The sequence below is a fragment of the Sturnus vulgaris genome, chromosome 4 (assembly GCF_052056855.1).
Source record: "Sturnus vulgaris isolate bStuVul1 chromosome 4, bStuVul1.hap1, whole genome shotgun sequence".
NCBI classification, from domain to species: Eukaryota; Metazoa; Chordata; class Aves; order Passeriformes; family Sturnidae; genus Sturnus; species Sturnus vulgaris.
Window position 1 is genome coordinate 35,279,908 of NC_142246.1, and position 17,304 is coordinate 35,297,211.

The following is a 17,304-nucleotide window of genomic DNA, read 5'->3' on the forward strand; positions in this document are numbered from 1 at the left end:
GAATTTAAGTATTTTCCCATATCCCTGTATTTAATAAAAAAATTCAGGCCTCCTAATGCTTCCAAATATATACTTGGAAGTTTACACTGGTGCCTTATGCCTTATTTGTTATTCTTATCAATCCTAAACTACTCTCAAGGTTTGAAATAGAGTGTGACATGTTTGAGAGCACAAGTATGAACACACAGAAGAATAAATAGCCATACAAATATATGCAATATATGTACACACATATATGTTTAAAACATTTATAGCAATAAGGAAAAACAGAAGTGGAGGAGATAGGAGGATTTGAGAGTGTAAATTTAAGGTACAGATAGAGACAGGTTCACAGGTTTGGTCTGAATTTAATGTAGGAAGAGAATTGAGGCCAATAAATGTACTGAAGACACATGCATGTTTTTCAGGCCAGCATCATTTTTCTAGTATGCAGGCTGAGATAAAGACATTCTTATGGCTGAAAAAGTTAAGTTCTGAACCACCTGAGCTGAGATTTAGTTATTCTGCTGGTTTTGCAATCTCATTCTTGCTCAGATTTAATTTTCAGAGGCTTTTATAAATAACCTTATTTGATCTTTCAGCTTGTAGTCCATATTCAGACAAATTTAGACTGAAAAACTCTTACCCTAAGGATGCACATGCATCCTTTTTTTGTGTGTGTTATAAGTTCTCCCTTTTGGGCTCATTTTACACATGGTCATTTAATCACCCATTTCTATCTAGTCCTATTATAGCAAAGCAGATGGGAGGAAAGAAGTTGTTGAGCTTGAGGGGGTGCAGCTGAGCCAATGGGTGAATGTCAGTTATTTAAGCAACTTCATCTCTAGTTTAGGAGTGTTTTTTTAGAAATTTTTGGTTTTTGTGTTCCTATGATAACTGAGACCCAGTGAAACTCTGTTCCTCTTTCCACTCCACTAAAAGACTGAGAGTAGCATCTTCTGCAGGTAAATGGAAGATAGCTGCAAAATTGCATGATATTTTATCCTGAGAAGAGAAAGTTTTCATTTTAAGAATTGACAGACATCCACATTTAAAATTCAGGCAATTTGCTAAAATTTTATTATTTCTTCTTCATCTGCAGAATGAAGATAAAAAATTAAAATTTTAATCAACTCAGACTAAATCAAGTGAGTATCAACACGTTTAGGAGGATTTCTTTCAAATTTTTACTTACTTTTTTTTTTTTTAATTTAGCTATTACCTGTGTAATGACCCTTGTTTTGAGAAGCACATTGTAATGTATTAAAATAATTAATACTGAAGGGTCTCGTGTTCTATCAGAAGTCAAGTGATTTTGAATAAAGGTGTCTTTCTTTCTGAATATAATGTTATGCACGTTTTAGAATTCATAAATGTAATTAATTAGAATGATTAGACACTTGAAAAATACTTTTAAACTTGTTACTATCTACATGTGAACCAATTATTTTCAGCTTTTATCTATGCCACTCCCCTGTGGTCATTAGCTTTGATTCAATCTCCCTACAAGCCACACCATTTAGATATGCTGTTATCATTTGCAATTGGAAAGGCCAGTGAATTCCTCTCAGTGGCAGAATAAAAAAAATAAGTTAAATGCATCAGTACATACTTCCCCTAAAAGGCAGAACTAGCCTGTCTCTGTGATATTTCAAAGGATCTTAGGGAATGTGTGAATCATGACATTTCATAACACTTGCAGCTACTAACAGAGAAAAAAAAAAATTGGAGACAATGTTTTGTTTTCTTGAGCTCTGGTGGTTGTGGAGCACTACACCTGCTCTTAATCCATTTCTCTTAGCACTTCTTCAAATGTCCAATGTTTATTATCAGTGAATGACTTTTGCTAAAGAACTCTCTAAACCTAAGAAGGTTTCCTCCACCTTATTGAAACATTTTTGCCCATTTTTACTTATATATTTTATATGCCATATATATTTTTCTGTCTTCCTATGGTAAGGAAGAGAACGGAATCTCACTAAATTGATTTTACAACTATTTTGTCATTACAAACATGAGGCAGTCAGACTTAATTTAATAAAAAACCAAAAATACCTTACTCATTGAAGCCTGTGGGAATTCCTTGTACAGACATGAATTATCTGTACTTTTAAGACCCTGCTGAAATTCTTTCCAAAATAGGAGAAATAAAAGTAGTATCCTGCTTCCTAAACATACTGGTCATAGATCTGTCACGTTTTCACAGACATAACTCTTCAAACCATCCTGCTTAGATTGTCTGTCAATTTTAAAGGCAATTTCCTTGTGTGACCAAGCATAGGATGCAGCATCTACAGCCTAATATCTTTTATAAGCATGTTACAAGTGAAGACTTTCTCACCTGCTCTAAAACCATATTTTCATTAATGTGTTAGAGGCTGTTTTTTGCTGCCAGAACCTTCCACTTAAAATCACGTTTCATAGACCTTAATTTTGGTATCCTCTCTGGTCATATTGATGCTAATGCAAGGTACTGTGAAGCTGTAGCAAGATATATAGTATAAAGCTCATGGGTATGAAAAATTAAGCTACACCAATTTAATATGTTTATAAAATCTTTCTGCTTTATATTCACTTGCAATTCACTGGGAAGAAAAGATTTACTCATTTTTAATACATTATGTATCACATACTTTAATCCTTGTAATAATGTAATAATCCTTCTAAGTATTAAAAATGTGGAGAGAACTGGAAATAAGCAGTAGACATCTAGAGATATTGCTTTTCTTAGATGTGCTGTTGGGAGAAGGCAGAGGAAAGGTCTTCAACCCATAGTTGTTGTTTTCATTCAGAAACCCAATGCTGAATTCAAATGGGAAAATGCTTTATGTTTTATTAAGTGATGAGGTTCATAATGTAGAAAAAAGCAGTGAGGTATGGGTAGAAGCCAAAAGGCACATCCTGAAATCTGTGATGCACAGAAAATCACACTGGGAGGTTCCCTGCCCCCTGAAAGGCTCATTAAGGGGGTAGTGGAGACCCAACAGACACACCCAGGGCTCCAGGGTGGTGCTGGTCGTGCTGGGCTGGTGGAATTGCTGATAGGGATTAATCCTGCAGGCAGCTGCCAGTGCCCTGCTGCACTTAGGAGCTCAGCTCCTCTTTTTGCAGGTGGCATCTGGCAAGTCCTGCCTGTCACAGCCCCCTGGGGAGTGGTGAGATCAGACAAGGTGGTGTAGTGGCCATTCTCACTGGCCATGAAGTAGACCTGATGGTGCTGGGGTGCAGGAGGGAGCAGCATGGACCTGTGTTCTTCAGGACAAGCAGAAGCAATGAGCTCTGGGACAAGGAATGAGCTGTATCTAGAAGCCATCAAGGCTAGCATAAGCTTTGGGGGTACGTAAAAGCAAAAAATTTAGAGTCCTCGTTTTAGGATCATATTACACACTAATGCAAAACGCGACTTTCCCATTAAAAATATCTAATTTAGAATTGTTGAAAACTTTTATAATCTGATGTCTAGCTGGTGACAGTCTTCTGGTTATACGTAAAGCTGCCACTGGCACTGGCTCCTGTTTTGAGCCACTTTCCCAAGTTTTGTCAATTTGCGTTCCTTAACTTTGAATAGGCAGAAGATGTAAGAAGCCAAGTAGCAACATTGAGGTCTGATTCATCTTTTTCCCACCTGAGCCCTGGGAGCCATCACACACCAGAAAGCGTCAATGTGCAAGTGCTGCAGAGCATGTGAGCAATGACTTCAAGTGCAAGAAAAGGTCAGTGAGGACATCTCTGACAGGTGAGAAACCAGCTGAACAAAGCCAAACCAAAAGCTAGCAGGCTGGAAAAGGAAATGGAGCAACTGAAAAAGCCCTCTAGGAAGTGTCATTAACTGTAGTTATATGGCAGAAAGGGAATTACATCAGGCTTGGAGAGAGACAAAGGAGAAGCATTATTTACAGCTTGAGAAAGTTCAAGGGAGAAAAGGTGTCATCGAGAAGACACAAGAGCTGCAGCAACAACTGGCTTAGCTACACCGTGAAACCTCTGAGGGGAACACCCCAACCTGAACCCTAACCCAGTGTTCTCTTCAAAATCCCCCAGCCTCAAATGTGCTGCCCTCTACCCCACCCCTGGTCCCTGTACATTCATACCCTGGGATGTCTTCTCCAAAAATATCACAACCCCTCACCAACCCCTCTTGAGAGTCCCTGGGTCCTGTCTCTTCTCAAAATGTCCTTCTACTTCCAGATACCCATTCCACTGTCCTTGGCAGTAGCAGTAGCCCAAAACCCCCAGCTCTCTCCCAGCTAGACCCACATCCTTTACCTCCTCCAGATGCTTGCTTTCCAGCCACGTGAGGAATACAGATGCTGCTAGTGGGGCACAGCTGAGCACCACCAGGATGTACTGTGTGCGCCTATACAGTTGTGGGGGATGCCCAGGGTAACCCCAACCCCTCTTCCTCCTCTTCCTTCCCACTTCGTCTCTACTCACATAACCCCCAAAGCTGGTCTCTGCTGGTGAACCTGAATCACCTGAAGGTGGGCAAATTTGTATTTTTTACTGGAGAAGATAGAAACTACCAAATATTTTTCTGTTGTCTGTTCATTGCTGCACAGTGGAGTTTCCCTGGTTAACTGTTTTTGCCAATGTCACGTTGACAGATTGATCTTAACTAATGAAGCTTTACAGTCATCTAAGTAATTTTCATCCACTCTCTGAAAGATAAAATAATATGGAAGGTTTCTTTGTTTTGGTTTGGTTTTGGTTTTTTTTTTTCTGTAAAAACTTAAGCACTCTAATATGTAAAAGAAACTAGGGGGAAATGACTACAGATCAGAGCATTGTTTGAGTTGTTTGACTTCATTACAGGGCAGAGCATCCTGCTACAACTATATACTGCATTTTTAAGGTAGGTTATCACCTATAAAAAGGAATAAGCAGAGAATCGTGACAAGAAAAGTGTGTGTGACAAGAAAAGTGTGTTTGCAGCTAACATATAATGGAGCTAACATTTTCTAAGATGTTTTAAACTTTTTCAGCTTAATAATTCCTCTTTTATTGCAGTGAGAATTTAGGAAGTTAGAAACTCTGTGTTTCTACAGTGTTACATTTTAGGTATAGCAGTTAGCTGCTTCTGACATATGCAACTTGGCTATTCACAAGAGAAAAATTGTTTCTAGTTGAAACAATCAACCATACTGAATTTAAGGTACCTTGAGAGTCAGATATGAAAGTCAGTGATTTAAAGGCCATTTAGCTGTAGGCTGATGGTTTCTGTGGCTGGCTGATAGAAGCATTGATACAGAAATCACAGAGAGGTAGCAGAGGAAATATGTGCATGTAGAATGACATTTCAAACCCTACTGGATATCCATGATTTTTTCCTTCTATTGTTCAACTGCTGTGCTTTGTTTTGAGCTCAAACATCATGCTTTAGGACATACAGGAAGATCACGTACTTATGCTAGAATATGTTCTGAAAAAATTTTGAAGACTTTAGGATTATTTTTTGTTTTTAAATAGGTAGGAGAGAGAATGTTATGATCCACCAGAATACTGTTAGGATCCTACTTCTGAAATAATGGTTGGGACCAATTATTAAAAGATGCCTCTGCCTGAGCTAAGGTGCAAATGACACCATATGCCAGAGACAATAGTACAGATTTTATTTAATGGTAACAGATTTTATTTAATAGTAAATGTCATGTGGGGGGTGGGAAGAAAAAAAGAAAGAGAGAGAGATTAAATAGGAAGATAGTTACCACCACATGGGTTCCTGTGGCATCCCACTGGCCCTTCTTCTTCTGGTCTTCTCTGAATTGGGGGTCCTCAAGTGTTCTTCCCAAGGTACCATTTATGTAATAAGTCCTTGGTATCCAGTGGTGTATGTGCCATTCTGACGACTTGAGATGGCATGTGTCTGTGCAGCTGCTTCCTTTCCAGCAGTTTGCCATGGTGAGAATTTTCATCTGAATAGGTTATCCAGATGTGCCTCACCCAGCTTAGCATTTTCCTGTTGTCACATCCACGCTTTCCCCACAGTCTGTACAGTGAAATCTTTTCTGGTGTGCAAATTCCAAACCTTCCACCTAGTGCAGGACAGAAATTAACACCTTCCTGTTAGCCATCTGTGCTTGTTGTGGTATCTCATCCTATGGGGACAATGTTTCAAGACATTTGTGCTGCATTCCTTAAGTTCTGACGGATAAAAACAAGTGAGAGCTTCTTTAAGAAGAAAAGAATATGGCTTATTGGTAGCAGTAATTTGTTGGTCTACCTTTTTTCAGAGGCACTCAGTTTTGTGTATATTCACTCATTATTTTTCTCATTCATTCATTCTCATTCTAAGGCGATCAAGAATGAAGAGCAGCTATCTTTATCCTTCTAAATAGAAGAAAACGGGGAGAATGTCTATTTATTTTAATTGCTTAATATGTTAAAAATATTGTATTTTCTTTGGAACTGTGCTTACCCAGTTTCACTAACATTGCCCTTTGAATTTAATTGCTGGTAAGAGACGCTTGATAATAATTCAGAACATTCTAATATTTTTGGACATTTAAGATTTTCAGTATAAAATTCCATTCTGCCTAATTGGAATTCTCTTCATTAGGATTAATTAGTTATGATTTCTTCCTGCAAGTCTACTGAAGCTTAACCAGACTTAAAAAGTAACTGACATTTAAAAGTAGCTATAATTTGATTTCTTTCAGTTTTTCAATTTTTGTTTATTTCAGACAGACAAGTTAAGGGTACTTTTGTTCCTTTTGTGTACATCAGTCTCAGAAAGCTCAATTATATCTTAGCTCTGATGAATGTAGAGATCTTATTTATTGCTTCAGTGCCATTCCTTTCTAAACTCTCTTTTTGTACTTTAAAGGTCTAAGTTTAAGAAGTAATTGAAAACAGTATAAACTTTTTTGTGTGTTCATATTGATCATCAACATTTTCTTAACTTTCCTATTTGAGATATGTCATTACGTTTTAATTTAAACTTATATCCTAATGAGACATCTGATTTAATTGAAATGGGAACATTACTGTTAAGATCTAAGCATTGTTCACCTCATAATTGATTCCAGTGGATCTTTGTGCTGTGAACTATAGTGGAAGTCCTAATGGTGTACTGAGATGAGTCTCCCAAGGGTAAGAAGGCAGGATTATCATACAAAAAGTAAAGGTTAGATTAATAAAACAGATCCTCAAACAAAGTTTTGATGAAAAGGGGAAATCCCCACCAAAATTGCCTTTTGTGGATATGGCTAAAGCGGAGAAACTTGGAAGGCATTGTAACCATGTCCTGGTTATGCTTTGGGATGTGATCTGCATCCAGGCCACTGTATCCTGTTGTCCCTCCTGCTTGGCTGCAGGGTGGAAAGGAATGGGATAGTGGTGTGCTTCAGTAGATTCCTTAATTTAGTTTTTTGGGAACGAGAAATGAAGGTTACACCTTTCTCTGAGTTTAGATGTAATTAGGATGATTGTCCTAGCAAAAGAAAATGATAATTTTGAGAGAATGTCTTGAAGAGTAATTTATATTTTCCATGGACACCTCAGAGCAATCTAAATGCACTCACATGTTTGGGTGGGAGGATATAATAGTGTAACACAGTGCCTTGGAGTAGCACTGAATGAGAATAAATGGCTTAAGTACACCTGGCACAAGCGTCATGATTCACAGCAATGCAAGGCAATTTTTACTTCACAGTACAGTACTTAATACCAGTATAATGCTTTATTTTTGTTTATCAAACCTGTTCCAAACAGTGTGAAAATTACTCTTAATCTGCACAAAAGAAAATTTAATAAATGAAAGAAAGGGAAACTATACGTTATTTTTATAAGAAAGGGGAAAAAATACCTAATCATTCATATGTCTATCTAGTGCATTAGATAACATAATGACATCTATGAAGAGTGAGTAAATTCTAAAAGACTAATGTACATTTATTTTCTAACATTTTAGTATCTCTACAGATGAAGTCAACATTATCAAAGCAATCTGTTTGGTCAGATGGAGCAATTTAATTATTAAAAGCAATTAAATAATATTGTTGGTATTTGGGGAAAAACATAGCTATTACTCTTTGTTTCTCAAAGCTGGATTTGGTACAAACTTGGATTGTGTGAAAGCATCAAACTCAGCAAACTTAGCTGGAGCTAGTCTTATCCCACTGGATGCACAGACAGAGATATTTCTTTTGGAATATAGCACAACCAAGCACTGTGTCCTGCAGTCCTTGGTGCTGAGGGAGGAAACAAAAAAATTTGGAAGCTTATTTGCAAAGGCCCTCATAAGGACCCTGCAGCCTCAGGGACCCATAGACTATCCTTTAAGTCTAAAAACACTTGAAGCTTTAGGGAAACTTTGAGACAGCTTTAGAGGATTGCCAGGGAGAAGACACTGCAAAAAAACAAACTTAATGTCCAGCAATCAAGTGAATGGGTGAAGCCAGCAAGGCTTTATAAGGTAGTTGAAAGATCTGGAGGAGTGGGGCAGCTTAAAAACTTCTAAATATAGTCTGAGGAGAAAATCCCAGTGCATGGATGGAGTCAGATATCCAGGTAGATCGATTTGTTCTGGAAGATATGAATTCGAGTAGTTACTTAACAAGAATTTAATGTCTCTAGTGATATAGCTGCAGACAGATTTTATTAACTTTCAAATGCCTCGTTTAATGAAAGTAAAAAAATCGGAATGATTCATGAGCTGCTAATGGTCATTTTACAAAGTGTACTATGAAGTTTTTGAAGTTGCATATTCTTATTCATATCAATTAGTATTCCTGCTGTATAAATTGCAGCTAACTAATCTAGAACTACTGTTTACTAAATTAAGCATGCACTTAACAGTAGTATTGAATCCTGAATCAAAGGGTTTGTGGCCCAGCCGGATAAGTACTTCTGCATATGTATTTCTCTTGATGTAAATACATAAAAATAATGAAAACCAATATGATAAGAAGTTCTGCTGAAGATTTACTTGACAAAGAACCATTTTTTTTTTATTTTGTCAAATGGTGAAAAAGAGAGTTCCAACATCATATGACATAATCAGCAACATTTCAAAATCTATTGGCAAATTCAGTAGTTTTAAATATGGGAAAAATTTCAGAAACAGCTATGAACTAGAATTATTTTTAAGTTTAACTTTTTTGAGACTTCAAAACTATTATAAAGAACTTCATGGTTTCTTCCTCTTAAAATAGTAGATTTATCTTTATTTTAATCTTTATTTTTGTCTTTATTGTTTTACCTTCTGCTTAGGTTACAACCTACTACAGAAAGAAACAAAATTTATTTATTCTTGAAAAAAACATGGCTAAAGAGATCTTCTCTTTAAGCTATCTTGCAATTGTTTCCACTGCTAGGCAGACACATTATCAACAAATAATTTGCCAGGAGCTATTGTAAAATATTCTGTTATTTAAGCTTGTTACTGAATGAAGATGATCTGAAACAATATGGTTAAACAAAGTTAGTATTTTCACTCCAGATTTTAATATCTTGATGAGAAATTTTCACTTAAATGTAAAAACTATATTTATATAACTATTATTATATTTATTTATATTTATTGTTTAATAATTGTTCTTCAGACAAATTTTCCTCAATGGCTTCATAATGCTGTTTTATAGTTCCACTATCAGCTAACCTCTGTTAATAAGGACAGGAAAAAAATAATCAGAAATGGTATGACTTCTTTTTTCCTGGTGCAGTTCAAATAATAGATAACACTGTAAGACACAGAAAAGACTTTTATGAAAAAGAAGTATGGTCTGCCAAACAAATCACTGTGGGCACTTTAAGCAAATTTAACAAGTAGGTAGAATAAATATGGTCCTGTATGATACATATTTTATGAGACCGTAGGCTGTTACATATTTTCTCATAAATTTTTAAACCTGTGCAATTTTCCACTCCAATAATTTAAAATGAAAAATGCTTTACCTTTTGAGAAAATTAGTTAAAGGACTGAAAACCATAGTATGAATAAAGAAATTTTGCTTGAGAGAAAGAAAATAGATTTTTAAAGCTAAAAACCAATTAATATAATTTTGCTAAATCCTTTAAGTAGGGAAGTGCATAAGTAATTTAGAAGTGCAAAGTGCCTTGGGTTGGTTAGTAAATTACAGGGATGCTTTAAATCCTCCCCACTGGTTACAAAACATACTTGAGTTGTTGTAGATATGACAGAGCACATTGAGACTTTCACTGACCAAACATAAGAGAATCCAGCTTTTCTGTGAAAAGCAGGCTGAATTCATTGGCTGGTATCCTCCAATAATATAAAGGAGGGTTTGTTTTTTTTTCTAACTTCCAGTACTCAACCCGGAAATCTTTTGTGGTGATATTGTCTTTGAAGAAGCACATTCCGTTTGTTCTCAATTGATTCAGGGCTGTGGCAGAAATGGGGCAATGTCAATAATTTACTCATTTAGAAGTTTTTATAATAAATCTATTGTCTATAACATAAAGATACTATATTTCAGATTAGTTATGACAAGTCTCAGGACCCTATTAACTTTAAAATGAGAAATTAAAATTATTTCTAATTTTAGCACGGATTTTCAAATTTTTTGTTCCTAAAAGAAAAGCAAAGCTATGTGTTTGCCTTCTTCTCTTGCAAGTCTAACTTTACAGTTGTTAGAAGCTAGAGTCTGCCCTTTGGGACAAAATGGCAAATGTTGCTAGTCTTTTAGATGTATATGTCAAAAGATTACATTAACTCTGAAGAAAACTGTGTTTAAATATTTTTTACATGTTTATAGATAAATAATTCCAGGGAAAATAAATCCCATCAGGACATTCAGTCTTAAAATGTATTGTAAAATCATGACTCACAAACTCAGTCACTGAAGATGTCTGGGATGTTTCTAAATGGTCATGTATGCATCAGAGGTTTAATAGGTTGTGGACTTATTTGAGGTCTAATAAAATGTTGCAAACTGCATTCAGTCATGAAACCTGATTTTCTGTGTAGTGTGACACTTCTTTTTCTGTATTGAGGTTTATAAAGGACAACCTTGGGAACTACTGCTTGAACACAAGTATTAAAAGATAAAAATTAATGTTGTTGCTGAGAAATACTGTGTGAAAAGGGTTAGTTACAAAAATTCATCAATTCATCAAAATATAAGTAGTGTATAATATAATAATAGTGTTAGGAAAGCAGAAAAAATTCAGGAGAAAATAAGGATTGTTTCAAGATTGTGAGCATTCTAAATCTAGAAGTTGATTTTTGTTTATTATTTATGTTGTCATAGTGTTCACAAGTTCTCGGTATTGACTGGAGCCTTTCATGCCTAACAGTATGGAAACAGAGCTTCATAGGGTTTGTAATGAAGCATTTTTTGAGTGTTAGTGTATGAAAATATAGGATCTAGAGGACATGAGCTCAATTAGTAGAGGTTGGTTATGTAAATAATTGTACAGTGCAGACTAAGTTTTTGTAGGTGTTACAAAATTGAATGTTTAAGTAGAATTTGAGGGAGAATAACTGGTTGGATACAGCAGTAGGAAAGAAGGCACAGAAATGTTTGTTAGAAAATTTAGAATCATAAAGCATCTAGATTGGAGGGAGCGTTATGGAGTCATCCACTTCATTCCCCTCTTCAAAGTAAATTGGTAAGTGATAGGGCCTAGAAGTTAAGGAAATTTTGAAAGAATTTTCGACTGAATTAAAAGGTGTTGGTTGTCATTACAAAGCGTCCTGAAGGGTCTGTCCTTTCAGAGTAAAGATCACAAGCTATGTTGAGTGTAAAAAAATATTGAGGTTGGTGAATAGATAGGAAGGAATAGGTACATTAGCGAGCCAACTAGCAAATGATGGGTGCTGGAGCAGTCTGAAAAGACAGGAGAGCATTAATCGATTTGTCAGAACCAGAAAATGGAGTGCTGCAGTTTTTGTGATGAAGCCTGGCTGAGAGTGTAGCCTGGGTAAGTGGACAAGGAGAGCCACACAGGGAGAGTCCCTGAGGTGGCACTTCACAGGAAGGATCAGTCAGTGGGGATGGCTGAAAACATTGCCTGGGGTCAGCAGAGCGACCCTGCAAACAGGCTGGGAAAAGAGCAGGAGTTACTGAAGCGTTTGCAAGAGCATTGCTTAGTCCTGTTCATGTTTAGCTGATGACTAGACCACTGTGAGGGGGTCATAGAGGCAGAGAATAAGATTTCAGGTCAGAAGAGACTCACAGATCCCTGAGTTTCTGTCCTAAAAGCAGTGTTCAATTTGTGGTGGTGGATGGGACTGTAAGAGATGCTGTGTTAACACAGGATCTAATTATAAATTAGAAAGATTACGATTTGCCTCTTTATGTTATTCCAGTCTGAAAAATGGTCATATATACTCTTTTTCCGCAAGTCATTGAGTTCCTATGTATTTTCACATAAATACTTCCATGCTTTGTATGTCAACCTGTTTTTTTCCCTTGTGAAATAGGTCTTACAGCTCCAAAATGACACCGGACTTATTTAATCAGTCATCCATCATACAGTAAGATACAGCAGTAAATATCCAAGGTGCATACAGCCTACTGTTTATTAAATTCAGAAAATTCTTCTGAGTTTTATTTTAAATTTATATTACTAAATATTCATTACAGAACAGCTGAGCATACTTGCTAAGTGTCATTATTTATATAAGAAACAAAAAAGTGTTTTAGAAGGTCCTTTAACAGATATTAGGGCAGGCTCAACACTGAAAGTCTGCTGCACTACTTAATGTACAATCGAAAGGCATTTGGGGACCTTTCAACCTGCTATTGATTTTTTAGTACTTTGAAAAGTACTAAAACATTTAAAAGCCTTGGTTTAGGTAACCATATAAGACTCTCAATATCAACAAATATAAAACGTTTTTAAAAGAGTAAACTATTTTTGGATGACCCGGGATGGTGCTGTGGCAATAAAAGGTGATGAAAGAGTATATTAGACCACTTCAGAAAAAAATATATTTTTTTAAAAAAATATGATCAGTTCTGTTATGCCAGTAGTCTTTAAATTATGTTATTGAATGTCAGTATGCAAAAAATATGTTAGTTGGAATGTGAACTGTTTCAGAAGGTATTCTAGTAAGCTCTAATTGTCATAATTTGCAATTTTTCTTTTTAGCATTATTTATCTAAAGGTCCCTTATCTTAGAATTAAACTCCTTTTTTGCTTTATTATCACTATAAAATTGTCGAGCTTGTTATTTTTCACAAAGTGCATTGCCCTGTAGAGAATATTAAATATATTTGTTTAATGCAAAGAGAACAGGGCAGTCTGAATCATTAATTATTAATGAGTAATTTAGCTAATTACCTAATAGAAGGGTCTGAAGGTGCAGTCATTCATTTAGGAGAAGGAAATTACACTGACAAAGCAAAAATTCAGTTTTCTATTTAACAGCAGTATAATTTAATGAAAGATGAAACTTAGTTTTTCTCAGTACTTGGTTCTCTTGTTTGTTCACTCATCCATTTAGTTTCTTGTTCTTGTGATTTGCTTGGGTTTTTGTTTGTTTCGTTTCATGGCCTTTCTACATGAAAGTAATTTGTTTGGACTGAATATTGAGAGTGAACAGTGATTTCACAACCTTAACTACTTCTCTAAATAGAATATTTTTGTTATTTCCATGCACAGCTGGTAATTTAGGTACTCACATTAGCAGCTATCACACTGTTCTATGCAGCTGCCTACTGGGGTCTCTAACCTCCTCTTGATCTCTACTGAATTGTGGTAAACCCAGTACATTTTAAAAGTTTGAGACAGGTATGAAAGATATGTCAGAAATATTAACTGAAACAGTAGGAACAAAGGAGAAACATCTTAATTTATCTTAATATATAGCATTATGCTAAATTAATTTTGTCAGTATTACTGCCAAAACCTTTCATTTTCTGACCATTATAAAATCTTTTTTTCTTACAATTTCTCTATTTCCAGCTGATAATTGAAATTTCTGAGCTTCGTATACCGTGCCTGTCCAGTCAGATATATGACCAGCTGATGATGCTGCTTAATTGGTTACTTAAAAAATTTTGAAAGTGCATGATTACACCAAATCCACAGACTTCCTTATTCCACTATTTTCTTTTAGAAGGGGACATCAAATTTTCTTCAAGTTATATTATCTCTAAATGACTATAAAAAGGAACTGAGTATGTTTTTTTTTTTTTTCTAAGTAAAAAGAACTTAGATTAAATATATTGAGTTATACTCTTGCATATATTCTTATTCTCCATTTTTTGTCAGGTGACAGATTGAACCTGGAGATGTATTTGCAGGTGAATGAGAGATCAACAGACATCTTTCTGCAATGTAGTCAGTCAGTGTATTTTGCATGGGAAGCTTACTTATTAGGGTTGTAAATGTAAAAAAGATGGAAAAAAATTAAAACATAAGAAAGCACTGATGTCTCAACTCAAACTTTTAGAGAAGAAGGAGTAGGAAATATTAAGTCTGCCAGTCTTTTTCTGCCGTATACTTTAAGTGGTCTGACATCAGTTCTGTGGTCCAAGTTTTGTTAGGCAGAAATAAAATTTAGAACTTAAGTTGTTTACAGTAAATATTGTCCTGCTACAGCATAGAAAATAAATATTTTAAATCCTTTATCTATGGTGATTTTAAATATCTTGTCTTGTGGTACCTGTATTTTTTGACCTATTTAAAGCAGTATTGTTGTTTTTGAGATACCAGAGTTGGTGTTATCAGATCTCTTCATTTTCTGTTTTTACAAAAAATATTTTAAAAATTCTAGAGCTCAATTTAATATCTGGCAACAGTTGTCCATTTGAAAATGTAAACAGAATTTACTTAGAGACCTGCTTATGAAAGTAGCAAAATTCCATCTGCAGAGTGCAAAAATATTTGATCTTTCATCCACAGCAGGTTGCATCAAAATCATGGATTCTTTACAGTCCTCAAAACAAAGAAAGGGAAAGTATTTAAAGAAGAAGGGGTTTTTAAAGTTTGAGATTTTGATGAATTGGAAGGTGGTAATTGTTGTTTGCAACTTTCAGTAAATACTGTCTTGTTTTGTTCTGCTTGTTTACATAATAAACCAGATGTATCATGGCAATCTTTTATTTTTATTTTTTGTTTCTTACTACTACAATTAGTTTATTTCAGTGGAAAAATATAATACTGATAAGCATATGCAAAAGAAGATCACTACTGAACTGTGTTTGTGTCTGTACAGCCCATAGTAACACAAATGTAAAAGAAAATATTTTATAACTCTTACCTTGCTGAAAAGTGCCAATGATTACACAATCTTCACTGGTGAAGTATAAACTCTACAGTGCATAATGGGGAATAACTGACCCTCAAAGCAGAAATCAAGACAGTTGAGTTTTAGAAAGCTTCAATGACCAGTTTATGAGAAAAATATTGCAGAAACAAACACATGTGGTGTACAAGGTCTTAGATGGGTGTTGTTTAGATCTGCTTCATGCATCCTGTTTTAAAAACACAGAACTAAAGGAATGAGTGGTGCAGACTGACTACTGATGAATGAGTAATTATTAGGGTATACTGTAACATTTTGGTACTTGTGCTAAAGGAATAACCAATATCACTAAGCTTAGAAGATCTCCATGAAACTGATTCTCCTCCACATTTCAAAAAGTCTGAGCTAAAACCAATGCAGAAAGATGCCAATAGAAATTGCTAGATCCCAGTCAAATAGTTCCTTTGGCTTCCATGCAATTACAGGAAAGCCCAAATAGGCCAGACAAAATCTGTGCACAGATTTTTGCTAAACACCACGATTTCAGTGTTCTGTCAGAAATAGCTTACTGTAAGATATACCTATAAGTCTAACACATGGATCTATCGATAAATAAACATAAATCAGGAAAAAAAAGGAGCCTACTCAGAGAACTGGAAGATAAAAACGGAATATCTAGAGTTTTTCTTTTCATACTGTCAGTAATTAAATTATATGTATATACATTCATAGCTCTGACATTATTATTTCTAAAATTAGAAAGGGGTAATCTCTAAGACTAGATAAACTAGTCATCAGATAGGGAAAATTGATGCACAAAATGGCACTTTGGCTACAAAATGTTGGGATGTATCTGGAAAAAATAAATTAAAAGAAAAAGCAAAAAGCAAGAAAAAAGAGAGGAGCTTGAAAGACAGATATATTACATATTTTATTACTCTTGATACTGCGCAGTAAATTATATCTTATTTCTTGTTACAAAGTGGACCAAAGGCTGATGCATTTTCTCACTGTCATTGTATTTCTATATTAGGACAATAAATTCATGCTTCAATGCCAGTCTCATTCTATTAGCAGTGTATTTTTCCACAGTATCTGATCGAACAGGAAATCCACTTTAGCACCTCCTCAACATCGCCAAAGGCATCTTGTTTACAATGATTGCTCAGTAAGATTTCTTTTGAAAGTGTGCTTAGTTGGAACAAATAACATTTGCATCTGGTTAGAATATCTAAGTGAATTCTCACAGTGTGACCTCTATGTAAGTGCTTTTAAAAAACCATGGAATCATCTCATGCTCAGGCTACTGACTGATATATTTTTTCCTTATCTCTTAGTAGGCTGTATCACATACAGGCACTTTGATTTATGTTATCTCATATCATGCATTTCCTTACTTCCAGTTTTAGACTCTTAAATAAAGCTTAGCATCAGATGCATCCTTTACCAAGCAGGAAAAAAGATTATTTTCTGACACTTGAAAATCCATTCTCCTATGTTCAGGGAACATATATAATATGTGTATATATACATATATGTATATGTGTGTATATATATAATGATATATACATAATGATATATAATGATATATTTTTTATATATATATACACACACACACACATACATATATATGTACTCCTTATGCTTTGTGGTTTTGATTACATATCCCAGTAAATTTTTCCAGTAAAATTAAACAAAACTAATGAGATAAGAACTTCTTTGCAAACATACATACACAGACATTAATTATTCCTCCTCTCTGCAAATCAATAGCTTGGAATCAACATGTACATTTTCTATCTAGTCACAGAATAATGGATTTTTTTTATTAAATTACTGAGTTGGGTATCAATTGTCAATGGTGTCTCTAAAGCAGCATTGCTCTTCAGTAAGCATTTCTCATCACACTCAATGAAACAGACTGATTTGTGGTTATTTTGAAGTTGAGGGAATTGGATCTACCAGTGGGAATGCTCATATCTGGATATTAAAAATACAAATACTCTCATTTTGCTGTGTAAGTATTGATAACATCTTTCCTTCCCGATCTGATGCTGTCCAATAATATCTCATTCCTATGAACTGCCCATGTTGCTTTGGGACTGCTAAACATACAAATTATTACAAATTATTAGAAATTATTGGAAATGCTTTTTAAATTTTTTTAA

The 17,304-nt window shown here is 35.0% G+C and overlaps 1 long non-coding RNA gene across 1 annotated transcript in view; it reads right to left on the reverse strand.

Annotated features, from left to right (window-relative positions):
- Nucleotides 1-5,649: 5,649 nt before the first annotated feature.
- LOC148223938 (uncharacterized) overlaps nucleotides 5,650-17,304 on the reverse strand; it is a 58,088-nt gene continuing 46,433 nt past the window's right edge. Inside the window, exon 7 of the long non-coding RNA XR_015803147.1 lies at nucleotides 5,650-6,011. This is a non-coding gene — a long non-coding RNA (uncharacterized LOC148223938). The remainder of the gene's footprint in view (nucleotides 6,012-17,304) is intronic.